Below are 26,906 nucleotides of genomic sequence, written 5' to 3'. Positions count from 1 at the left end.
CCCAAACTCTCTACTCTTTCTTAGTATCTAAAATCCTTCATTCTTGGCATCCTTCTAGTGAATTTAATTTGCACTCTCTCCAGGGTTTTAACATCCTTGATTAAATAAGGTGCCTAGAACTGAAGACAATACTCTTAATGCGGTCTAAACAATTATTTGTAAAGGTATAGCATCATTTCCTTGATGTTATACTCTTTGCCTCTATTTATAAACCCAAGGATTCCTTACGCCTTCTTAAAACTGATTCAACTAGCCTGGCCACCTTCAGAGAAACATACACAAGAACCCTAAGATGCTTCTACTTCTGTGCTCCCCTCAATGCTGTACCATTCAGCCTGGACTGCCTCTCCATGTTTGTTCTGCCAAAATACATTAAATCACATTTCTCTGCAATGAAATTCATGTACTAGCTGTTTTCCCATTTGGCCAACTGTCCCTCTGAAGTCGCTCAGAATCATCTTCATATATCCCTATTCTCCCCGGTTTAGTACGATCAGCAAATGTAAAAATTTTGCCCTCAACACTCATCCTCAAATCATTTCTATGAATCAGTAAAAGCAAGGATCCCAACACCAAACCCTGGGGAACATCACTTTCAACTCGTCTGCAATCTGTGAAATGCTCATCTGTGCCTATTCCCTGTTTCCAATCTTTTAGCCAACTTCTAATTCATGCTGTCTAGAACACACGAATACCAAAAGTTTCTAATTTGTGAGCAACCTGCCATGTGGCTCTGTATCAAATGCTTTCTGAAAATCCAAATGTACAACATCTTCAGTACTCCTGCCATCCACTGCCTGAGTCACCTTGTCAAAAAAACTCGATTAAATTAGTCAGACATGACATGACTTATTGCATGATGGAAAATGATATAAAGAAAAAGTTTGACTTCTGTATTAAAAAATGTTTTTGTGTTCTATTTGCCATAAACATTATCCAATTTTGCTGAAGTACGTTTCCACAATCCTTTAACTGAACAGGTCATGTTGAACCAGAAATTTCCAGGTTGAACTGAATTGTGTGATCTGTACTGTTATGGAAGTACTGGTCTTGATACTCTAAAAGATGAAGATGGAATATCAGCTTGAACTTTCAAGTTTGAGTCAAACGTAGGCATGTAGGGTGAGTTTGTGACTCACCTCAAATGAGCACAGTGTCAAAAATGTCTGAATGTATCAGGACTCATAGTGTTTTATTCTAGAAAAGTTTAGGTTTCAAGAAAATTTGACTAAGATTTTGAAAGAAAAATAAAGGATATTATTTAACTTCGCAGACAATAAAGTTAATCATAAGTATGCAATCTAGAGGAACTGGTAGAGATACACATCTTCTCACCACAGCTGAAGATTAAAAAGACATCGGAAGATAGTAGGAGAAAGTGAAGATTCAGATGCTGGAGATCAGAGTCAAACAGTGTGATGCTGGAAAAGCACAGCTGGTCAGGCAGCATCTGAGGAGCAGGAGAGTTAACATTTCGAGCGTAAGTTCTTCATCAAGTTATGCTAGAAATGTCGACTCTCAAGCTCCTCGGATGCTGCCTGATTGGCTGTACTTTTCCAGCATCACACTTCTTGATTCTGAAAGGACAATAGTACCAAATGTGAACACAAGAGTAAGAGTGATCCTGCTACTGAGGGACAGTGACATTCATTCATTCGAAGAATGCAACTTTGTTTTCTGTCCTTCTCTTCTGAACTCTAAGCATGGGATCAAACCTGTCTTATGGCATTCAATTCTTGAGTAGGGGGTTGGGAGTTACATATGTTGAAACTCTTTGCCAGCTGAGAACTCCTTCTGTGGAAGAGATAACACAGAGAGGCTGACTTACACGATGAATGAGACCTGATCCAAGAAAGTCATCTATGGTTATCTGTGGGTTGAGCCTAAACTGAGTCATCCACTGTAAATCTCAAGAGATTAAAAACAGTAGGGACTATACACATTTGGTTCCTGACAGAGCCTCTATTTATTTATTGGCACTTTACAAATGTAATGTATTGCTTAATTAATAATCTGAAGTGGAAGATATCTATGCCCAGAAAATTGTGTTTTTTTAATTTCTATTTAACTAGCCAGAACATGAATTTTGTTTTTATCAAAGTTAATACATCTGCATTGGTTATCTCTGTTAATGAAGGACACACAATTGATTTCATCTTTAACTGTCAAGGTACTGGCTCCCGAGAGGTCTTGTCGTTGGTAGCTCTGTCTTCTCTTTGGAAACAAACAATTGAGTTCTGTACGATGAACATTAACAGTTGATTATGGACTTTCTCTTTATTTTAATGATGATTAATTTCTGAATAAGAAAAGTACAAAATGCATTTTAATAACTAAACAGTAATGAAGTATTCACATTGATGAGCACAAGGGCTTTTGTTGGAAATGTCAATTTCCCTGCTCCTCAGATGCTGCCTGACCTGCTGTGCTTTTCCAGCATCATACTCTTGACTATAATTTCAATGCAGTTGAATCTGACTGAATAATTACCAGTGATTGTTCCTTTGCTGATCAACATGAAGTTGATAGTGTAATGAAGGTGTGGGGGAACTATACCTTTTAAGAGAGTTAAAAGCTAGCAGTGACAGCACCAAGTGTTCTCAATAAGACATAATGTAACATATGCTGCAGCACCCAGAGTAGGTGGTTGCCTAGAAATGACAAAAAGCAGGTTTGAATTAGTTCAATCAGTTTAAATTATACCCTGAAAAATACTAAATTCCAATCAAGTTTGAATTCAATATATTGACAATCTTAAAAGCCAATGACACAATCTGATGCCTTGGAGGTATTAGACCAGGGAAAATTGAACAAATAGGAGGAGAATTGCAAAGCCCAGCATGTAATCAGACAGCCTGAAAAATGGCTTTCTCGAAAGGACCTTTTCGATCAGTAACCTGTGAAGCAGAAATCCCCAAGAAGAAGAAAAGAAGACACATGACGATCCAAATACAAGAATCGCAAGCTATTTGGGTTTGAGATAAAAAGTTTTGTTTTGTAAATCTTAATTGGGATTTTTATCGGGCTAGTATTATAGAAGGGAAGGTAAAAGATAGGTTAGAGTAAGGACTTGTGAATAGTTGTTAGTTAATTATTCTCTATTATACTTTAAGAAATAAAGTTATTAATTTTTACTCTAAATAGTTCATGGTCATTTGAATTTTTACAGATTACTTCATGGGATAAATCTTTTCTATGTTGCTGGTTTAAATTAAGCAGGAGGGTTTACCTCGTGTCATAACAGTAGCATCTTTTTTAGATTGAGTTAATCAGAATTCCTATACACATTGTGGAAGCAGGAAAATGTGCATTACCAGGAAACAACCAGAATATTAACACCATTATTCTGGTTTACTTTATGCCCAAAAGAAGCAGTGCAAGAGATTGTCCCAAAATTGCTAAATTGAAAGCAAAAATGTTAATGCATTGCATTCTTGATATACCTTAGAAATATTTTGTAATATCTGGAAATGTCTACATCTGTGCAGTTCTCTTTAGCTTGGTTTGGAGATCCTTATACTAACCTATGCACACCTAAGGAATTAATATTTCGTAAGTTACTGTGAAATAATATTGTCTTATCGCAATAGCAAAATGGCCCTTGAGGTGCAATGGTAGTATTCCTACTTCTAGGCCAGGAGGGCTGGGTTCAAGCACCCTTAATATACTAATTCCTTTGATAGAACCTGATGGCACCTAGTACAATATCAAATTAATATCTCATCTCTTGACTGAAATCAGTAGTGAATAATAGCGAGGATGAAATAAAACCAACGTTCAACTCAATGTCGAATCTTTCCTCATCTGTGAATCAATTTAAGATGATTCCTGTGGTTCCAGTTTTATAGATTACCAGTAATCTGATCTGAATAATCAGTTGTATAAAGGTAATCCTGGCTAGCTGAACTAATATTTCACTAAACGTGCAATATTAAACGTGTTTTTGTGAAAGTATACATCAAACATATTAGTGAGTTTTGAGAAGATTTGTAGCTCAGGTTGAGGTTTGGGATGTAGGTTTGCTCGCTGATCTGTAAGGTTCATTTCCAGATGTTTCATCACCCTACTAGGTAACATCTTCAGTGGGCCTTAGGCGAAGCACTGCTGATAAGTCCTGCTTTCTATTTATATGTTTGGCTTTCTTTGGGTTGGTGATGTCATTTCTTGTGGTGATATTATTTCCTGTGGTGAAGTCACTTCCTGTTCTTTCCTGTGGTGATGTCATTGCCTGTGGTGAAGTCACTTCCCGTTCTTTTTCTCAGGGGGTGGTAAGTGGGGTCTAATTCAATGTGTTTGTTATTAGAGTTCCGATTGGAATGCCATGCTTTTAGGAATTCTCGTGCGTGTCTTTGTTTGGCTTGCCCTAGGATGGATATATTGTCCCAGTCAAAGTGCTGTTCGTCCTCATCCAAATGTAAGGATACTAGTGAGAGAGGGTCATGTCATTTTGTGGCTAATTAGTGTTCATGTATCCTGGTAGCTAATTTTCTGCCTGTTTGTCCAATGTAGTATTTGTTATAGTCCTTGCACGGTATTTTGTAAATGTCATTAGTTTTGCTTGTTGTCTGGATGGAGTCTTTCAAGTTCATTAGCTACTGTTTTAGTGTGTTGGTGGGTTTGTGGGCTACCATGATGCCAAGGGATCTGAGTAATCTGGCAGTCATTTCCAAGATGTCTTTGATGTTGGGGAGAATGGCTAGCGTTTCTGGACATATTTTGTCTGCTTGTTTGGGTTTGTTGCTGAGAAATCGGTGGACTGTGTTCATTGGGTACCCGTTCTTTTTTATTGCACATTATAGGTGATTTTCCTTTGCTCTGCATAGTTCCTCTGTGCTGCAGTGTGTGTTGGCTCATTGAAATAATGTTCTGATGCAGCTGCATTTGTGGATGTTGGGGTGATTGCTTCTGTAGTTCAATATTTGGTCCATATATGTTGTTTTCCTGTAGACGCTGGTTTGAAGTTCTCAATTGGCTGTTCACTCTACTGTGACAACTAGGAAAGGCAGTTTGTTGTCGTTTTCCTCCTCTTTAGTGTATTTTATACCAGTGAGGGTATTATTGATAGTCTTGAAGATTTCCTCTAATTTGTTTCATTTAGTGATGACAAAGGTGACATCCATGTAGTGGACCCAAAGTTTGGGTTGGATGGTTGGCAGACCTGTTTGTTCAAGTCTCTGCATTACTGCCTCTGCTAAGAACCTGACATCGGAGATGCCATGGGTGTTGTGTTGGTTTGTCTGTAGATTTTTTATGTTGAAGGTGAAGTGTGTGGTAAGGCATGGGTCCACTAGTTTGATGATACTGTCCTTGTTGATGAAGTTAGTGGTGTTTGCTGTTATGTGTTTGGGCCTTCTACTAGTGTAGTCAGTGTTTCCTTGGCCAGGTTAATGTTGCTTGATGTAAACAGGGCTGTTACATCAAAGGAGACCATTATTTTATCCTCTTCTATCTTGGTGTCTTTGATGGTCTTCAGGAATTCTTGGGTGGAGTGGATGGAGTGGTGTGAGTCTTCTACTCAGTGTTTTAGTGTTTGGCGTATCTCCTTGGCCAATCTGTAAGTTGGTGTTCCAGGTAGTGAGACTATGGGTCTGAGGGGGGCTCCGGGTTTGTGAATTTTAGGTAATCTATAGAAGTGTAGCATGTTGGATCCGTCTGGTTTCATTTTTTGGAAGTCGGTCTTATTTATTTCTCCAGATTTCTGAGGTTTTTTGAATAGGAGTGTGATTCGGTTCTCTAGTTGTGGGGTCTGGTCTATCGCCACTTGTTGGTAAGTGTTGGCATTGGTAAATAGTGCGTTCCCTTTTTCAATGTAGTCTCTTTGATTTAGAATGACTGTCAAGTGTCCTTTGTCTGCAAGTAGGATAACAATGTTTTTATCTTTTGTTAGTCATCAGTGCTTTCCTTTCTTGTGTATTCAGTCATTTACTAATGTCACTTACAAAATACTGTGCAAGGACTGCAACAAACACTACATTGGACAAACAGGCAGAAAACTAGCTACCAGGATACATGAACACCAACAATCCACAAAAAGACATGACCTTCTCTCACTAGTATCCTTACATATGGATGAGGAAGGACAGCACTTCAACTGGGACAATGCATCCATTCTAGGACAGGCCAAACAAAGACACGCACGAGAATTCCTAGAAGCATGGCATTCCAACCAGAACATCATCAACAAACACATTGAGTTAGACCCCATCTACCACCCCTGAGAAAAAGAACAGGAAGTGACATCACCACAGGCAATGACATCACCAACCCAAAGAAGCCCAAACATATAAATAGAAAGCAGGACTTATCAACAATGCTTCACCTGAGGTCCACTGAAGATGTTACTTAGTAGGGTGACAAAACATCTGGAAATGAACCTTCCAGCTCAGCGAGCAAACCTACATCCCCATCAAAAATATGCCAATGTGGGACAATATTGACTTTTCCTTGCCTGACAAAGAAACATAGTCTACTGTAATTCAGTAGTTTAATTGTGCCTCTTCATCAATTCTAATGTACAATTAATTTGCCAGTGAAATCCAAAATAATAGTTTAAGATAGGAATAATTTTAATGTCTCAAATCCAACTGTGGAACTTTTTATTTATGTCCGTAAGTTAAACACATTACTGACTTACATGTTGGATCTGATCTTTTTTCTATCGATGAATTAACATTCTTCCTTCAATGAGTAATCATCTTCCCTCAGTGAATTATCTTTCTTTCTTAAATAAGCAATTATCCTCCTCTTGATGAGTAATCATTCTTTCCCTTAAATAAATAATCACTTTCTCTTATTGAGTAATTATCCTTTTCTCCAGAGTACTCATTAGGACTTTGCTTCATCCTAATATTAGAAATGATACTTTCTTTCAAACATGCCCTTCATTTCTGTTAAGATTTTTTAAAGTAATGAACATAGAAAATGATGTATACGTTATTACATGAATTCAATGCAATTTATGAGTTTTTTTCCCCTAGCACCTGAATGGCATGAACAATGGCAGGGAATTTGAAAGAATACGGCAAGGTGGCAAAAATGAGATACTCAGTCTTGAAAAGAGATTTCTGATTTTCCCTTTAAGATTTCTACAGCTAGATGAGAATTTCTCTGGTAAGCAATGAAGGCACTATGTGCATGAATTGGCATCTCATTATTTGCTAATCTCACTTTATTTATACACAGATTGTCAATCTCCCCAGTAATGGTAAGAAATTCAATGGTGCTAATTCCTGATTTGAAACTTAAAGCTATAACCTGGTGATTGCAGGTTGCCGGTATCTTTCCTGGGAGTCTATGTTCACAAGCATTCCCCAACACCTCAGGGCACATTCCATGGGCAGCGGTCACCTGCCTACTCCATCCATGGAAGTCGACATTAGCAAAGTCTCACCACTTCACCGTGGCACATTTAGGGCCAACTTATAATGCATTCAGTGCTTGGATACTGCACATTTGAGCTCACCAACACCTTGCATTGCAATGCTGCTGCATTGCCACTTTGCATGTACCCATAGGTACCCATTTCATACATTGGAACATGTTGAAGGTCAGGGGTCTTAAAATAATTTCATGGTGCTCACTGATTTTGCACTTATTTGGATTTTGATAGCATCTCTGCCTTGCTTTGTATTTTCTCTAAGACAGTAATCCAGGCAGCTTGTTTTGGTTTATGGAGCAGTTCAGGATTATGAATGTGTTAATGTTCAGCACTCGGTCATGTCAATGTCATGAACATATTAATGTTCAGCACTCGGTCATGTCAATGTCATGTCTGCATCATATGCCAACTGTTTATGCAGCAAACACACTGCATGTGCTTCAACTGATGGCTGTGGCTGAGAGAGAAGTAACCGCAGTCCAGTCATGTGGGACTGTTCAGGAGGTGTCACCACATTTATTTAGAACATTGTCCAATCTCAGTCCAGGGTATTGGGCAGTCAGTCCAGCAATTACCGTTATGTCATTTAGGGAGCTACACAGAAATCTGTTAGGGGCCTAGCCTGTCCTTAGTGTCGATGGTGAGGTAGGCTATTGAGTAAGCAGGAAGTGTTGATTGCAGGAAGGTTTTGGGAGAGGTTCAGATCAGTGAGCATCATTGAGGGAAGATGCTATACATAATAGTATGAGCAATAGATCACAGCCTTGTTAGGAGGTGTGTGCAATGGCAGAGTTAAAGTGCATGTGAGGTACCAGTGATAAGATAGTGACATTTACCCTGTGAAACACAGAAGGTCATTAACCTTCTTGTGGCATTACTGCATGCTCTTCTGGACACTGCATTAACCCAGGTGGCTTCTTCAGTCCAAGCTGGCTCTGCCTTGTGCCATGGCTTCTGCTAGTAGCCCTGGAAGAATAAAATGATCTTCCTGTCCACTTCCTTGTACACTAGAACTTCCAAGTCCATATAGGCCCTGCAGGTTTCCAACTTACCTCTCTCAGCCAGCACCAATTGGAATTGTAGAGCAACAGACAAACGCAATTGCTGGCAGTCATACAACTGTTCAACTCATCCATACCGAACAGATATCCTAACCTAATCTAGTCCCATTTGCCAACAATTGACCCATATCCCTCTAAACCCTTCTTATTCATATACCCATCCAGATGCCTTTGCTATCTTAAAAATGGTGCACAGCCAGGGTTAAATATTGGTCCTTGCATTGCTATAAAGTCCTGCTTCATGGATTCAACAAGTACTTTTGCCACTGCTGATGACATGAGAGAAACTCCATTGAGATGTGATTCTTACTTACTGAAAGCAGTGCAAAATTGTGTTAGAAAAGCCACCAAGGCTCATAAAGGTAACCGTCCCTGACACTGACACTGAGCGAAAATTCAGACTTAACATTTTAATTCGGTTCAGAGTAGCTAAAACGCAAGCTTATTTCTGAATCAAAGCTTGACAGCAGAGATCTGGTTATAGTTTTATACAACCTTTTGTAGGATATGGTATTGTGAACTGTCATGAAGCCAAAGTACACATCGTAAAATATTGTCAGTGATACTATAGTGGAAAACAAAATAATCTACAAGCTGCATTTTTGTAAACAAAAGCCTAATTATTGAATAATCAGATTTGAATTGGGCAAAGTTTCCCATTGATATTAGTGTGACTTCCTAGGTTGGCTAAAATGGTACAGTCAATATTAAAGCACAGGAAATCGCTTTGCTCAATGGCAATGACATTGGAGCTTACAATTGTTTAGGGCACTTTGAGAGAGGTGTTTCTACTGAGAATACTGTAAGGATGAGAAAAATAAAAAATAATTTCAGTCAAAGTTTATGATGACCCTCTGAACGCAGATACCAAAAGGCAAGGGTTTTCCATTCTTTAATTTTAATGGCTAGGTGGAACAGTAAATCATTGAATAACATTTTTCTTTTAATCTCTAAAATTAGGAGTGAATTCAGTGATTGAATCGATAGTGCCAATGGAAAAGTAAGGTATCAATCACAAATTTTCTGTTTGACAGTTAGTTACGTTTTATTCTAACGTTGATGCTGCAAGTAGTAAATCTTTATTTGAAATTAAGTGTTTACAATCAGAGAGTACATTCCTGTAACTGTCAAAAAAAATCTCTTTAAAGCCCATTAAATACAACAGTGAATCTGCCAGACATGTTGTAAGTAATTGTTACTTCAGGCAAGTTTTCTATTGTCAGATTTGCAATAAACCTAAATAACATATAGTAACAGGTGGATTTTTCATGTTCATAATCAATCAAATGATGTGCTGTTTAATGTGAACAAATATTATTTCATGTAATACTGTAATAACTCAAGTAACTTAACTGGAAAGGAACATTGCTTATTGTTGAACATCAAAATAGAGTCACTACTCATGATGCACATAGGCTAAAGGAAGCATACCTAGGGTCGAGGCAACTAAAAACAAAGTCTTTGAAGAATATAGAGAAAGTTGGAAGGAGCTCAAATGGGGAGTGAGGACGGCTAAAAGGCACCATGAAATGTCCTTGGCCAGCAGTGTTAAGGAGAATCTCAAGGCATTTCATACACATATTAGGTGCAAGAGGGTAACTAGGGAAAGAATAGGCCTATTCAAGGATAAAGGAAGGAGGTTATGTGTGGAGCCAGAGGAAATGGCTGAAAGCCTGAATGAGTACCTTACGTAAGTATTCATGAGAAAGACGACGAGAGAGAGGGAAAGATGTGTGAATACTCTCAGGCAGTTGGGTCTCTTGAAATACATAAAGGTAGCCAAATCCCCAGGGCCAGATGGGATCTATCCCAGGATACTGTAGGAAGCAAGGGACAAAATAGTTGGGGCCTTAACAGATATCTTTGGGTTCAGTTGAGATTCCAGAGGACTGGAGAATGCCAATGATGTTCATCTGTTTAAGAAGGGAAACAGCATTAACCCAGGTGAGTGGTGGGGAAGCTGGTGCAGAAGATACTGAGGGACAAGGTTTATTCATATTAAGAAGCAAAAGGACTTGTTAGTGATAGCAGCATGGTTTTGTGTGGAAGGTAATGTTTCACCTACCTAATCAAAGTTTTTGAGGAGGTAACAAGAATGATTGATGAAAGAAGGAAGGGCAGTCGATGTTGTCTATATGGATTTTTTAAGACATTTGATAAGGCACCTCATACAGGTTGGTACAAAAGGTGGAGTCTCATGGGATTGAGGGTACTTTGGTTAGATAGATACAGAGCTGGCTTGATCATAGAAGACAGAGAGTAGCTATTTTTGGAATGGAGATCAGTAATTAACTGTGTTCTGGAGGGATCAGTGCTAGAACTTTTGTTGTTTGTAATGTATATAAATTATCTGGTGAAAACACAGGTGGTCTGATCACTAAGTTTGTGTATGACACCAAAACTGGCAGAGTTGCAGTTAGTGAGGGAGACTATCAAAGGATATAGCAGGCTATAGAATAATTGCAAGTTTAGCCAGAGAAATAGCAGGTGGAGACTAATCCAGACAAATGTGAAGTGATGTATTTTGGAAGATCAAATTCAGTTGCAAATTATATAATAAATGGTAGAATTCTTAGAAACATTGACAGACAGAGGTATCTGGGCATACAGATCCACAGATCCCTGAAAGTGGCAACACAGATGGATAAGGTAGTCAAGAAGGCATACAGCATGCTTGCCTTCATTGACTGGGGCATCAAATATAAAAATTTGCAAATTTTGTTATAGTTGTATAAAGCTTTAGTTAGGCCACATTTGAAATATTGCGTGCAGTTCTGGTGGTCACACTATCAGAATGAGGTGGATGCTTTGGAGAAGGTGCAGAGGTGGTTTACCAGGTTATTGCTTGTTCTGGTTGGTTTTACTTATGAGGAGCGGTTGGATAAACTTGGATTTTTTTCACTGGAAGGGCAGAAGCTGAGGGGTGACTTGGTAGAGGTCTACAAAATTATGAGAAGCACAGATAGGGTGGATAGTCAAAGGTTTTTTTTTCCCAGTGTGGAAAGGTCAACTACAAGACAGCACAGGTTCAAGGTGAGAGGGGAAAGTTTAGGGGTGGAATGTGGGGAAAAGTTTTCACACAGAGGGAAGTATATGCCTAAACACACTGCCAATGGAGGTGATGGAAGCAGGCATGTTAGCAGTGTTTTTCTTGATACACATATGAATGGGAGGTGAATAGAAGTTGAATTGTACATAGGAAGTAATAGGAGGTCTAAATAAGGATTGGAATCAGCATAGGCTTGGTGGGTTGATGGGCCTGTCCCTGCGCTGTTTTGTTCTTTGTTCTTTCTAGTGCCAGCTTGGGACAGACAATTTTGCTGACCCATCCCTGGGTTTGCTTTATATTTTTTTCTGCTGCTGACTCAGAAACACACATGGTCAGGGAGAGGTCTGAACATGAATTATGATGCTGACACCTCGAAACAGATTTCCTATAAAAACGTTTGGATTTTTCCATACTTCCACCTCCAGTTCCAGTTAACTTAATGGCAAACAATCACAGCTCATTCCAGATTTGAACCTGGGACCTCTCATGTATCAGTTTAACATAAACGCCATGTGAGAACCTTATCTCTAGATCAACCAAATAGAGACCTGGGTCTGCTTTATAGATTTTTTAAAAAGCAACCTTTTTGCCCTCTGGAGCAGGTGAGACTTGAGCTTGGGTCTTCTGGTTGATAGGTAAGGACACTACCACTGTGCCACTGGGTCGGCTTTATCAAGGGCTCAGGTGATGAGTTCCAGCTCAGCAGGTCATTGCCTGTGACCAAGAGAACTCATCCTCAACAAGCGCCACTGGACCTTAAAGGGGTAATCATAAATACATAATATCAATTGTGTTTGTGTTATGATACCCTTTTAGATCAATTACTTTTTTAAAAAAAAAAGAAATCACAAATTCTCAGTGGCCAAGTCAAAGGATAACCTGAGAAGATAGTTTCAGAATTTTACAATAACAAACGAAAATCAATATTGACAAAATATTGGTTAGTTGGAAAGAAATACACAAAACAACAGAAAAGTTATCACCCCTTTAGCCTCTTAACATAACTGAAAGCCCCATACCGTGCATAAACATTAGGCTGCATTCTCCACAGAATTGTAGTTTTTGTAGGAACACATTTCACTGAATACAACATACTCTCTCTTTCTCTGACACTCCTTTTCTCTGTCTCTCTGAACATATCCTCTGAGGCAGTAAGCCTAAGACAGCAAAATAATTGCATCTTTCTTTATGTTCAGATGTTAAATCTGGCAAGTGACATTGAGTAAGTTTTGATGTGGACTCATGTCCCTGTAGCAACCAGTTCACTTCGGCTTATTGTCACACAGAACCAGTTGAATGCTACTTGCCTCACTTCACCAGAATTAATAGGATAATTTACAACATAAACACCTTATAAAACCTTGCATGTGTAACAATTGTTAAAAATCTTTATTCTCAAATAGAAATTTGCTAAAACACATTCATTTAAGTATGTCAAAGATTTACATGATTTTACAACTGCAACATGTTTTTTTGGTTTTCAAATTTAATAATATGCAGGAGGATCCAGTGGTGTGCAGGAGATCAAAAGTAAGTGTCCGCCATTGGCTTGTGTTTTAAACTGAGCTAACACATTATCATTTTATGTCAGAGTTTCTCTCTGAAACAGTGGCTGTGGCTGATGTACCACACATAATATGATTTAAATTTTATTGTTTAAAGGGTAATTCTAATAGATAAGTTGAAGGAGTAGGAGTTGACTGATAAATTCCGTAGATCAAAGTACATAATTTGACCCAATCAAATTACACTGTTTTCAGGGCCCACGAGGACGTTAGAAGACTTATGTATGTACCCCGTTTTTCAGCTACTAAATTCATGTTTAAAGCTATAATCAAGTTCAGAGTTGGCCTTAATTTTTCAGCTCAGCAACATATATGTTTGGGGTTTATTCTTATCAGTCATCACATGGGATCAAACTAAATGCAAAATGCTGCAAATGTTGCAAATTTCAAACAAATACACAGAATGCTGGAGATGAGTCATACTGGACTCGAAATGTTAACCCTGTTTCTGACTCCTCAGATACTGCCAGGTTGGCTAGGTTTCTCCACACTCTGTGTTGGAGTAAGAGATCAAGCAGACAAGATGGGCTGTGGTGCCAAGAGGATGCCCAACTGTTTGAGATCTATCCACACAAAGTGAATTGTAGACAGCAACTGACTGATCTGATCTTGAGAAGCATGTATCAGAATGCATTCTTGGAAATTTTCAGAATGCTTACATTGACACAAAGAATGAAATGTGAGTGTACATATTTAAGTGGATCAGATCAAACCTTGAGCCAACAAAAAACATTAGACCAACAGATTATTGCAGCGCCTACTTCATGGAATGTTGACGGATATGTAAAACATGAGACTTTCAGAAGTCCTTAATGCTAAAATAACAAGTTTGTGTGATTCATCATCCGACAGCAGCAGAAACACATGTGCCCATAACGTTGCATCAGCAAAACAGATAATCTGCCCATGAATGCAAATAATCCCAGCAACTCAACTGTGGAGTGGAAACATTCAAAAAAAGTCTTTGGGAACAGCACAGTACATTGGAAGTCCAGATTCCTGGTAGAACTGGCCTTACTACAGATAGGGGGAAAGATGGTGCAATGGTTTCCCTTTTTTTTATCTTCTGACTGGTCACAAATTGATACATTTTAAAGGAAAATGGTTTAAATCCTTGAAAGCTATAATCTTTGAGAGTGGACTGATGACATGTTTCCTTATATGATTAAAAAAGAACAATTATTTATTCACACAAAATATATTGTGACAGCCCCCCATTTAAAGTCCAAACAATAATTATTATACCTGCTTCTCTGGTGATGGAATTTTGAAATTTTGCATGGCTAATCCTTTATTTAAGGCTCACTAAACATATGGAGATTTGGGAGTTTCCAGTGACTGTGTAGAGGCTTACTTCTTGTTAGTTTCTAAAGTTCAGTCAGGGTCTAATTGAACAGTGAAAACTTGAAACAAAAACTGAAATTGCTGTAAAAACTCAGCAGGTCTGGCAGTATCTGTGGAAAGAAATCAGGGTTCACGTTTCGGGTCGAGTGACCCTTCCTCAGAACTGGTGAAAACTTGCTTTGGTTCTTCAAATCAGTACATAAAAGTTAGTCCCAATCCTCTGCTAATGGATGTTAGTTGTTTAAAAATATAGTTTATTCATAAGAATATTTTCAAGTATGTTGCAAAATCCTTCAGCACAGACATTACGCAAAATACTACTTTCTCAATTGAGCACTCTGTATTCTTAGATGTCTCAATCCAATTACAAAATTGTGACAGTAAGTAAATGTGACATAAACTATATAATTTCAGTTGCAAACATAGAATCTGAGTGATTCTATAAACAACATTCTTCAGTGTACTCTAGATAAAAGACCTTAGACAGCGGCCCTTCTTCACTGCACCTTTGGAGCAGTTGCCTCAAGCATGAATATGCCCCTCAGCAAGTAGACCTGGACCTTGGGCTGTGCAACACTTGATGGAGGACAACCTTTTGCACTGAAAGTCTAGCATTGGTGCACAAGCAAAGAACAGTTCCACTGAGATCATTGCCTTTCAGGCATAGTTAATGTTTGTCTTGTGTATGTCTCTAGTAACAGCTTGTAGAGTGTAGAGTCCTCTGTTATGGAACTGTTGAGGATGAACCTTAACAAAATCATTGGATTTCTTTATAAAGGCACAGAAGGAATGTGCAATGATCTCTTCGTTACTGCAGCAATCTTAACAGCAGTGTATGATAGTGCAGAGTCTGTCTGTACATGAATTAACTTGTGGGAAGTGCCCTTCTCTGCACTGTAGATGAGCTATATCTTGATGCTTGTTTGGAAGTACCGGTAATAAGCCATTCTTCCAAATGGTTTTGACAATCTGCTCAGGGAACCATCCAATAGGAATCATCTGCTTCCTTTTCCTAACAGGGCCTCAATTAAGTTGTGTGCTGACCTCTGCCTAATGGATTTATGGTCAAAGGTGTTTTTGGAAACTTTCCATTTCAGCAGTTCTTCCTTTTTGCTGATCTCTCTCTTACTGCTCAGATTGATTCACTGATGCTGCTCCCAAAATGTGTGGTAAAATATGTTTCTTATCACAATCTGTTTTCTATCAACCAAGGGTTTCCATTTTCCACACAAATAGTCCCACACGATTGGAACATTGAGTCACAAGTAATGTGTGAGTTTCACTTATTTTTTCTTGTGATAGAATAGGTTTTAAACTCATACCCATTCAAAAGCCAAACTATCTACAAACCTATTGTGCAAACAGCATCTGCAGTTACTTGGAAAAGGGCAGAGAGAGTCCCCTGTTTCACAGTTACCTTCTGGAATCTGCTGATGGGGCAATGAAGATTTTGACATAGTTATTTATCCCTTGAACCAGGAGAGAGAAGCCTGCTGCTGATACAATGAGCATTTGGTTAAATGTTATGGTATTCAGTGACAGAAGCTTTCAAACTTCACTCACCATGATCATGAGGAGATTGAGGAGCCCACTTCAGCCTGGCGTAGGGAATGAAAGGATAAAAAGCCATTGAGATGATGGGTTCTTTCCAGGATTGAGTGACCGATGTCATTGAATATTATGCATTCCAATCAAGTGGGTCGTTGCAAGATTTGACTGTCTAAACCCTGGATACTAAATTGTCTGCCACCTTAATTAAAATGATAAGTATCTTAACCTTAGGCTTTTGTAGTTGCACTGATATAAACTGCAATACAGTAATGACAGTGAAGTGTGGAAGGGAATTTGAAATGATGATGATAAAGAAACATTGAAAGAAGCACTTAACTCAGTTTCTCACTTTCAGTCCTGTCTCCTCTGTCAGTGGTCCACAGGCCAGCTTGTTTCCAATACTCACCTGGAACAAATCCAAGTCCGACAAACTTGTTGGGTCCTTCACCAGCTCCAAAACTCAGAGGATATTGGCCTTGAGCATCTCAGCTGTCAAATTTCACAGCTTGCTTCTAGCTCTGTCCAAGCCAGTGTTTGCACCATGTAGGAAGAGCAATATATTAACATCTAGCAGATAAGAGAACAATTGTAAATAGAGGGTACTTATTGACCTATTTCCATGAGATTATTTCAGGTCTCCCAATTGTCACATGATAATGATCTTACGATTACTGGCAGATATGAAAAACATCCAGAAAAAAACCCGACAGAAACCTGGTGTCTCTCCATATACCTGCGACCCAAAGTACTTGGAATAAATTCAGAATGAGCTAAAGTAAACTTTATAAAGCATCGGCACATTTCCCCAGGCCTTCGTACAGATTAAACTTTATTCCAAAATAAAGAATCACCCGTAATTGAGATCTATGTTGAGGAAATGAATATGCCAAACATAAAATTCTACCACAGTCCTGAAACTGCAGATGCAAAATATCTAAAATAAAAACTGAAAATGCTGGAAATACTGAAGCTTGCATACTTCAAAGACAAAAATATCTTTACTCTTGAAAAGAACTCAAATCAAAAATAGCATTGAGTAGTTCTACCTCTCCCACGGCTCAGTTGGTAGTCCTCTCACCTCTCTGAAGATTGAGAGTTCAAGTTACTCCTGAGGACTTAAGTACAGTCATGTAGGCTGTGACTCTAATGACTGTTGAGGATATGCTGAACGCAAAGGTGCTGTCGTTTAATTGAGATGTTAAACCATTACCCCCTCTCCCCTACTCTCAAGCTAATGTAATAGATTTCCAGGAATTAATTTGAAGGAGAGCAGGAGAGTTATCCCTTGTGTCCTAACCAACACTTATCGTTAGGTCACCAATTACAATGAGGTTATTTTGACATTATCACACTTCTATTTGCGGCAGTCTTTTATGCTCAAATTGAGGGGTGCAGATCTTATGTTGCAACAGTAACTGAAATTAAAATGCGTTCATTTGCTATAGAACACCCTGGGATATCACAAAACTGCAGAAGGCACTACATAAATACAAATCTTTCCCTTTATTTTTCAGGAATGAGCCGCAGTTGATCCTGAGAAGAGAAAAAAAACTGAAGTGTAGTGCATGATGGCCAATATTAATACATTCTTCTCAGGGCTAGGATTAAAGATAGGTGTGAGTATACATACATTTTGCATGCAATGCTTTAGTTATGGTCCTTTTGCAATGGAGGGAATGATACTGTAAGTTGATATATTAAAGTGAGACTTGGAAATATATAAGTGGTTATCTATTTTAGGCACCTTTATTCTTACATAAATAATATACATATATCTTTATGCATTGTTGTTTGCCTGTAGTTTTTCATGTGACCCACAGTGCAATAATTCAGCAAACTTTAGGATAAATCAAATTGCCATATAGATGGGTAATTAACCATCATCCACAAGGTTTGGCATCTCTGTTGGTGAGACACAATTGGTTATGTCATCCTCTATAATAAGCCATTACAGGGAGGCAGGCATCCATAACTGCCATAGCCAGAACAGAGATTAAACACAAGCTATTGTCACCCTGTTGTCCAATGCTTGTCATGATATCTAAAGGTTGTTGGAAATCTTGATTCTAACACAAACAAAAAGAGAAAGTGCTGAAAAATCTCAGCAGATCTGACAACCTCTGTGGAGAGATATTACAGTTAATGTTTGGAGTCCAGTGACCCTTCTTCAGAACCTTATTCTAATGTTCAGAGTGCATGCCTAATTTTATACTCCATCGATTTCAGCAGAACAAAAATTGGATAGGTTGTAAATTAGACAAAGAACCAATCTGAACTTGTACTGTTCCAGTGTCATGTTTCAGAGTCAGGGCTAGAAATTCTCCTTTACCCATGTTTTACTCTATTTTAATGTTTTAATTTAGCCATGTAATAATCTCACAGTTCAGTCTTATAAAGATATGCATTTGGAAATTTTAACAGCATAGTGCTTCATCTTTACTAATGTATTACTAGGGAAGTAAGATCCCAGATTGAAATCTGGTTTGATAGACCACATTTTATTTAGTTACTTAGCAAGGAGATCATGAGGGGCATGGATAGGATAAATAGACAAGGTCTTTTCCCTGGGGTGGGGGTGTCCAGAACTAGAGGGCAAACATTTAGGGTGAGAGGGGAAAGATATAAAAGGGACCTAGTTTGTGTATGGTATGAACTGCCAGAGGATGTAGCGGAGGCTGGTACAATTGCAACATTTAAAAGGCATCTGGATGGGTATATGAATAGGAAGGGTTTAGATGATATGGGCCAAGTGCTGGCAAATGGGACTAGATTAGGTTAGGATATCTGGTCAGCATGGACAAATTGAATCGAAGGGTCTGTTTCCATGCTGTACATCTCTACGACGCTATGTAAAGAGAAAGGTCTTAGCCACTATACTGGGGAACTGTGTTCAGTCACCTGTGTTACATAGATGTAATTAAATAGTGTTGCAGTGTTGAAGACACTGAGAGAGTTTTTCTTGAGGATGAGGATGTACTAGAAATGTTAGAGATCAAGAAGTAGTAACTAGAAAAAGGGAGCAGCTTGTAAGAGTTTATGTGTAGACTTCCACAGTTCAATAGGTACATCTATGTAGTATCTAAGAATGCTTGCAGAAGAATTCACATAAAGCACAATACACTGTATACAACACGTTTCATAATTTGCCTTTACCTGTTGAGGTGGAAATAGTCTGCATGTATATATGATGCTGACACCTCAGTACCTGATTGTAGAATTAGGCTGAGCATTTTCCATGCTGCTGGCTCCATCAGTACTCAGCCAAACCTTTCGTCCCCGGGTACTTGACCCCATTCCTGGATATCAAGTTTAGCTTCCTGCAATTCTCCCTCTACTACTTACCATGTCATAGATTCCCAACCCAATACAGGTCACTTTTAACCCCTCCTCAAGATCCATAACCAGAATTGACCTAGTGGACTTATCATTTCTACATGTTAGTGCCCACTGAGCTCGTATTTTCATACCCCGACTCAATTTTTTTCTTCACTTTTCTGGTCTTTTCCAACCAATGTCTCTGACTTTTTTATGCATTCTGTCACTTTAAAGTTTCCAGTTCCCTGGCTGTAATTGTATTACCATCAATGGAATGTCCAATCTATACACCTCTATCCCTTATCAGGATGCTCTGAGGGCCGTTTGCTTTTTCTTTGAATGGAGACCCCAGCAAGTTTTATTGACACCCTTTCTCCTCCACCTGGCTGAAGTGGTTTTCACATGGAAGAAAAGTTGCTCAAACTCATCTCACCTCCTCCAAATAAAGGATGTTGCTCTGTGTACTTTTGGGGGTCCTAGCTATATGTTACTTTCCTTTAGAACATGAGAAACATTCATCATTCCTGACCTACTCAGGTCCCTTCCTCAATTCTTTTTCCAGTGTACTGATAACTCTATCAGTGTGCTGTCCTACTCTGTCTCTCTCTGAACTGGAAACATTATCGACTGTTCTTCCAATTTCCACCTTTCTCTCAGATTCACACAATCTCAAAATCTTCCTTTCCCTTGCTAATATTCAATGCAAGCTCATTCAGACTCATTGCCTTTGAGGAAGCTCTTCATACACCCTTGCACCCTACCCCCTGTAAGCACTGCATTCCACTCTACTCGTTCCTACATTGCATCTGATCTGATGATGCACCTCTCTCCAACATCACATCTGCTGTGTCTTCTTATCTTAACCAACAATTCTCTCCTATTGTGATTAACTGAGCCCACAACCATGTCCACCACATTTCCCAATCTTCTGCTTTTATCCCTTCCCTGCCCTCACAGAACAATTACAGCTGGAGAAATGGAATTGTACATTGCGCTTTGCCATTGTCATATGATTCCAACTGAGTTGTTTTCATTTAGAGAGAGAAGACATTTGTTATGACAAGAGGTAGACCCCTCTGCTAATTTAAACCAATCACACAGAAGAGATTCACCTCATGCTGTAATCTGTTAAAATTCGAGAGTGAAAGATCTATTCCAGAGTAATAGTAAAAATTAACAACTTTATTATTTAAGTCCAACAGAGAATATTAAAACCAACTTTTTACAACTCCTTTCTCTTAAACCTAATTTTTACTTCCCACTCTACAATACTAGGCTGATAAAAAAGCCTGATTAAGATTTACAAAGAAAATTGTACTTTCAAAACCAGCCAGCTGTCAAATCTTCTCTTTGTATCTTTCTCTGTAAATTTTCCTCTGTTGTTGTTTCGATGTTCTGCTGTGCAAGCTTCTTATAGACAGATACCTTTCAGTGAGCTGTTCTGTTGGCAGTCTGCACTTGTTGGTGGCTTAGCAGTTCTCCCCCTAACTGTTCAAAATGTCTGGATTTATACCCCAAAACATCAGATAATTTCATTGGTTTTGATACTATCAAAATGCTAAATTAATTTTTTATTGGAATCTAGTTTCTTGCAACATAAGCTAAACTGATGGGCTGAATTTTGAATTTTATTTTTTGTTTCATGGCAACCTAGATGCTGCTGGCTGTTTTGACCAATTGCTATGTTCTCTGTGCTTTGTCCTTGCCAGCTTTTCAACTCTTTAAAGCTACAGTACTTCGACACCTTCATAGCACATTGAAGCCTTTACATGGAGCATAGGATAAGGGGTGAACAATTGAAATCGAATGCATTTTGAGAACTTGAAGACTCTGTTAATTATTGCCATGTTCTCTGTGCTTTGTCCTTGCCAGCTTTTCAACTCTTTAAAGCTACAGTACTTCGACACCTTCATAGCACATTGAAGCCTTTACATGGAGCATGGGATAAGGGGTGAACAATTGCAATCGAATGCATTTTGAGAACTTGAAGACTCTGTTAAAATATGAAATGAGAATGAAATTATGGAAACTGTCAAGTTCAATATGTATTATTGACTGAATCAGCATGGCTTTGAATTTTCCAGCCCCCACTCTTATGGAGGTGAAAGGGGATATAAAACTGAATTTCATCTTCTTCCAATCTCAATGAGGAAAAAAATGGGCTGAAGTTTACATTTTTTGGTTAAGTCTGAGTTACATTGCATTTTTTGGAGAGTTTATCACCTTGAGGGTTTTCTTGCTTGAACTTAAAAAGGCCCCCCCTATTAATTATTGCCCCCCGCCATCTCTCACATCTGATTCCAGCCCCATCTGACCAAGCACAACAACTCACCACTCAGCACGGTTAGCATTCAAACTGCATTCCACATCCGTTACAGGGTTGCACAATGACATCATGAGCCACAGTCACATTCAGTGGCCCTTATTCCCCAGTTACCAGTCTTGTGAACCCCTAGATCCTGAAAGACACCAAATACACCATACTGTTCCAGAGTTTGAGAGTCATGGCAGCTGTCAGAATAGAGGACACAAACCTCAAGAGAGTGCTAACAGTGGTCACAGATCATCTGAACATCAATGGAATGGACCCTTACTGTTGCAGAATTCTGGAGTGTTATGATAATACTCTCTCAGTGCCATGTGGGTGCAGTCAATGGTATCCTTCTACCTGGGAGAAGTTGAAAAGTGTGGGGCTGGAAAAGCACAGCAGGTCAGGTAGTATCCTTGGAGCACGAGAGTCGACTTTTCGGGTATAAACCTTTCATCAGGAATCTGGGGGTGGTGGGTAAGGGCATTGAGAGAAAAATAGGAGGGTGATGGTGGGGGGTTAAGGTAACTGGGGAGTAAATAGGTAGATGCAGGTGGGAGGTGGTGATAGGTCGGAGGGGAGGGTGGAGTAGATGGGTGGGAAGAGAGATGGACAGGTGGGACAGTTCAGGAGGGGAGTGCCATGTTGGAGGCTTGGATGTGGGATAAGGTGGGGGGAGGGGAGATGAGGAAACTGTTGAAATCGCTGTTGATGCTGAGTGGTTAGAGGGTCCCAAGGTGGAAGATGAGGCGTTCTTCCTCCAGGCGTCGGATGGCTTGGATTTGGTGGCGAAGGAGGTCCAGGACTTGCATGTCCTTGGCAGAGTTGGGGAGGAGTTCAAGTGGTCAGCCACAGGGTGGTAGGGCTGTTTGGTGCATGCGTCCCAGAGATATTCCCTGAAACATTCGGCAAGCTGGTGTCCTGTCTCCCCAATGGAGACCACATCAAGAGCAATGGACATAGTAGATGAAGTGTTTGGATGCACAGGAAAATCTCTGCTGGATGTGTAAAGATCCTTTGGGGCATTGGATGGAGGTGAGGGGGACTTGTGGGCGCTGGTTTTACACCTCTTGCAGTGGAAAGGGAACAAGCCGGACGTGGAGGATGGGTTGTTGGGGCGGGGGGGGGGGGGGGGGGGGGGGCGGTGGAGTTGATCTAACGAGGGAATCTAGGATAAGCCAGCTATGTTTCCAGTACTACTGCTCGGACTGCAACACTTACCTTGTCATCGGGAAATGAAATGAACCATTGTAGTCTCACACAGTTGGCTTTCATCAATGTCCTGATTCATTTGTGGATGCTGACTGAGAGATCCCGCACAGGCCACCTTTTGCTGGCTGGAAGGAGCCAGTCACAAAGATGTTTAGTGCCACAGTGACATTCGCAGCCACTGGATGTGGATGGTCTCTCACTTGTGCAGCCCTCAGGTCCTGCTCCAGCATCAGGCATGATTCGATCACCCTCTCCCTGGACACAGGGAGCCTGTGTCAGCACTGCACCTCTCTCATCCCCAGGAAACAGAATTGCGGCTGGAAAACTCTGCACACCCCAAGCACCCTGAGGCTGCGAACTCTCTCTCTCTCTCTTTGAGCTGGGTGCTCCTCATCCTGTGTTGCAGCCTGCTGCTGGCCTTGCTGATCTTGCATCCACCTCTGTCTTTGCCTACTGAGGAAAGCAACCACACAGTGACCAGCACATCACCACCAGCAAGATGTGAATGGCAACACATAAAAAGAATACGTCCAGCATGGGGGACACTGTGCTCGGATTTGGTGGCGGAGGAGGCCCAGGGCTTGCATGTCCTTGGCAGAGCTTTTGCATGCTCATGTTTTTACTGGCAAGAAGCAAGGCAATTCTATAAAGATGGCAGCTGAAGAGATGGTTGAGGAATATATGATGAGTTTGCACTAGGTGGTCTTGAGGTGATAAATGGTTTGTGACTGTTCAAATGATGAGTGCAGAAGGAGAGCATCAAACGCAGGTGAAGTGCCAGATAGACACAGGTTGCACGTGCAATACCATCAGCTTTGCAGCTAAAACCATAAAATCTAGAAGCAGAATTTGACCCCTTGAGACTGCTCCACCGCTCAATCACAGCTGATATGTTTCTCACCCCATTTTCTTGCTTTCTCCCAATATAATTCTTGATCCCCTTACCAATCAAGAACCTATCTAAATCTGTCTAGAATACAGTCAATAATTTGTCCTGCACACCCTTCTATGGCAATGAGTCCCACAGATTCACCACCCTGTGGCTGAAGAAATCTCTCCTCATCTCACTTCAAAAGCGTCATCTTTTCTCTTTGAGGCTGTGTCCTTGGGTTCTACAATTGTGTGAAGTGCACAAAATGGTCACCCCACTAATGAAGCCATCAAAGTTAAAATAGAGGTTATATGATGTTGCAGTCCTCATCCCAAGGGACAAATAATCTCAGAGTTTAAAACAAAGGGAAACATAAAGATCTACAATTCCAGTTAATAGAAACTAAGCAAAGTCTAGTGATACTGCTCGACAGACCATGAATGACCATGAAGGTAAATAACAAAAAAAAATGTACAGATGGCAAAAAGATTTTGCCTCGATCCTGATCTGTAGTACAGTTGCTCAAACAACAGATGTGAAAGTGGTGCAATGATTTGTTAGACTTGTAAACTATTGAGCAAAATTCTTAATTTGCGGTCAGAGTGCGGATATGGCCACTGCAAAGACTGTGCACTATTTTTGGAGCACAGAACAGAAGCAGTTTTCAAAAGCATAAGCAAGCTAGTATTAACAATGTCAGTGTTAAGGTTCTGTGATATCAACAATGAATTCACCCTGATGTAATCTGATGCAAGTAAGACATAACCAAACCCCATGTAGCTTGAACAACAATACATTTGAATCCAGGGCATTAATAAAAACTGAAAGGTATTCATTGATGCTGGAGGAAGAGTATCACCTCAGGAATGATCACTAATCAGATGACCATGTCGAAAGAAAAATGTACATGCCTGTCATTAAAAGACCTGAAAGCTCTAAAGGTTAAGGATGTAGATATTTCGATGAAAATTGGACAGATTAGAATGAGCAGCTTTTGTGCATGCATATTAATTTTCGCTGTAGACCATATATATTGAGTGACTTGGACTTGCACATTTTTCTTTGATTTGCGAAAAAAGGAAAATCCAGAAGAAAACAATTGTACTTTTGTGACTTTTCATTGTCATATCACCTCTAAATGTAGTTGCTTTCAGATTAGAGAGCAAACCTATGAAAGGTTGCATGTGGAACATGATAAGGTTCACCTTGCCTCTGACTTGCACATCACTGGTCTTCACATCAATCAGGTTATATTTCTCCATTTCTGGCATCTGTATAATGATGCAGCAATAAACATATGTGCTCCTCTGTTCCTCTTCCCTCAAATTTACTGCTTTCCTGTACCACTTTTTAAAAGTTTCTTATTTTCCTTTTAAATCCAAATTAAGGCATTGATTGAAGTTATCCATAGGTATCAATAGGGACATGAAGTGTCAGCCATTGTTCAGTTGGTAATAGTCTGGTTAATGAGTCAGAAATTTGTTGTATTATGTCCTGCACACTAGGGCACAAGCACTAAGTATGAGCTGATCTTCTAGTGTAGTGCAACAAAAGTCCTGCCTTTTAGTTGAGTTGAAAGATTTTCTGACTAAAGAATTCAAGAGAGTTATCTTTGAAGATGCAGCCAATATTAGCCCTTCAATAAACTTCATGACAAAAAAAAATTATCTGGTCGTTATCAATAATAAGAAAAATGTTGGTGGAATATGGGTTAGGCTGTAATATTGAAGCAGAAGCAGAAAATGATTTATGAAGTACAGTAGCTGTAAAAAATGTTGTGTAAATATATGTCTTTCTTTTTATAAAGGCTTTGGCACACATGTTTCTGATCGACACAGGCGATAATGAAATCTTGGGATGTCTGTAAACATCTGTGCAGCATCTACACTATACTGCTCTCTTACCCTTATGTTTGATGGCTTCAAATCAAGAATTCAACTTCTAAACTAAGGAAAAAGTCTCTATGGAATGGAACATATGTCCAGACAGTGTACAGGACCCGATTAATGCCATAAATTTGTTAATTATGTAATCTCACCTACTTATAACTGACTGCTAATATATTGTTACACAAACTACTTGCCACAATTGATTAAGTGACAAATTGAGATTGATTATTTTGCATGCAATTAATTAGCATTAGGAACTGAGAGACTTTCTGACATTATTTAATTTATGTTATTATACAGCAAAGAGCTTGGTACAAAATAAAACCGAGGACTCAGCATAAATCTTAAGATAATATCCATTCTTTCACTGTACAGGCTGTAAAATTAATATAGCCATTTATCAGAAAATTTCCAAACATTATTTCATTACTTTTATTGTTTTCCTCTTCACCAGTTGCATTCATGGTCATAGATTATACTTAAAAGAACAAATGAGAAATTGTGGAGAAATCCGTGATTTCTCTTTTGATCTCTGCATCTAAAAGCTCAAAGACTATCATGATGAAACAAAGCAGAACAACATAATACATTTTAAAACTGTCCCATAATAGCATCTGATTAGAGTTTTTTGGCTGTTATACCCTGCTTATATGGCTTCAACTCTGCTTGAAAAGCTGCTTTATGTAATTAAAGTACATCTCTTTTTTTGTTCGACAGTCAAAACTTAATTCACACAGTCCAGTGAAATGTATTTTTGCCTTGACATTTGGCTCACCATGCTTGTTATTCAAGTGGAAGATGACTTTATAAATTTCCAGTGTGACAGACAGGAAGTGTACCTTTATAAGTCTGAAGTCTACTGTCTAACAAACACCTGTGCAGTTTTCAGGCCAAGCACATGTTAACCCATGTTCATGTGTAAATAAGAAGCCCACTCCTGTTTGTGGACCTCTTTAAAGCATTTTTTTAACAAAAATAGCTGGGACCAGCACAGTTTGCACTCAGTAAAACTTAACTGTAACCAAAAATGTCAGTTTTTGAAATTTACTAACCTGAATGCAAAACCTCCTGATGTTTTGCTTTCAAAAACAAAACTGCAGTCATAATTTCATATACAGACTTGCCCAATCCCCAGCAACAAAGTTTTCACACATTCCCCAACCAGCACTATTTACCAGCCCTCCCTAGTTGCTGAATGTCACTCTTTCTTCATTTGTTTAATGGCAATGAATAGAATTCCTGACAGACCAATTGCAAACCACTTTGGCTGCACCTCACTCCTTGCAGCTTGACCAATTTGTGAAAACATGACTTGAAGCCTATTATCAGGGGTCCTCAGGCCTCACTATCATGCTTCATGCAT

Source organism: Chiloscyllium punctatum, chromosome 25 (genome assembly GCF_047496795.1).
Source record: "Chiloscyllium punctatum isolate Juve2018m chromosome 25, sChiPun1.3, whole genome shotgun sequence".
Taxonomy (NCBI): domain Eukaryota; kingdom Metazoa; phylum Chordata; class Chondrichthyes; order Orectolobiformes; family Hemiscylliidae; genus Chiloscyllium; species Chiloscyllium punctatum.
This window is presented reverse-complemented; position numbering follows the sequence as displayed.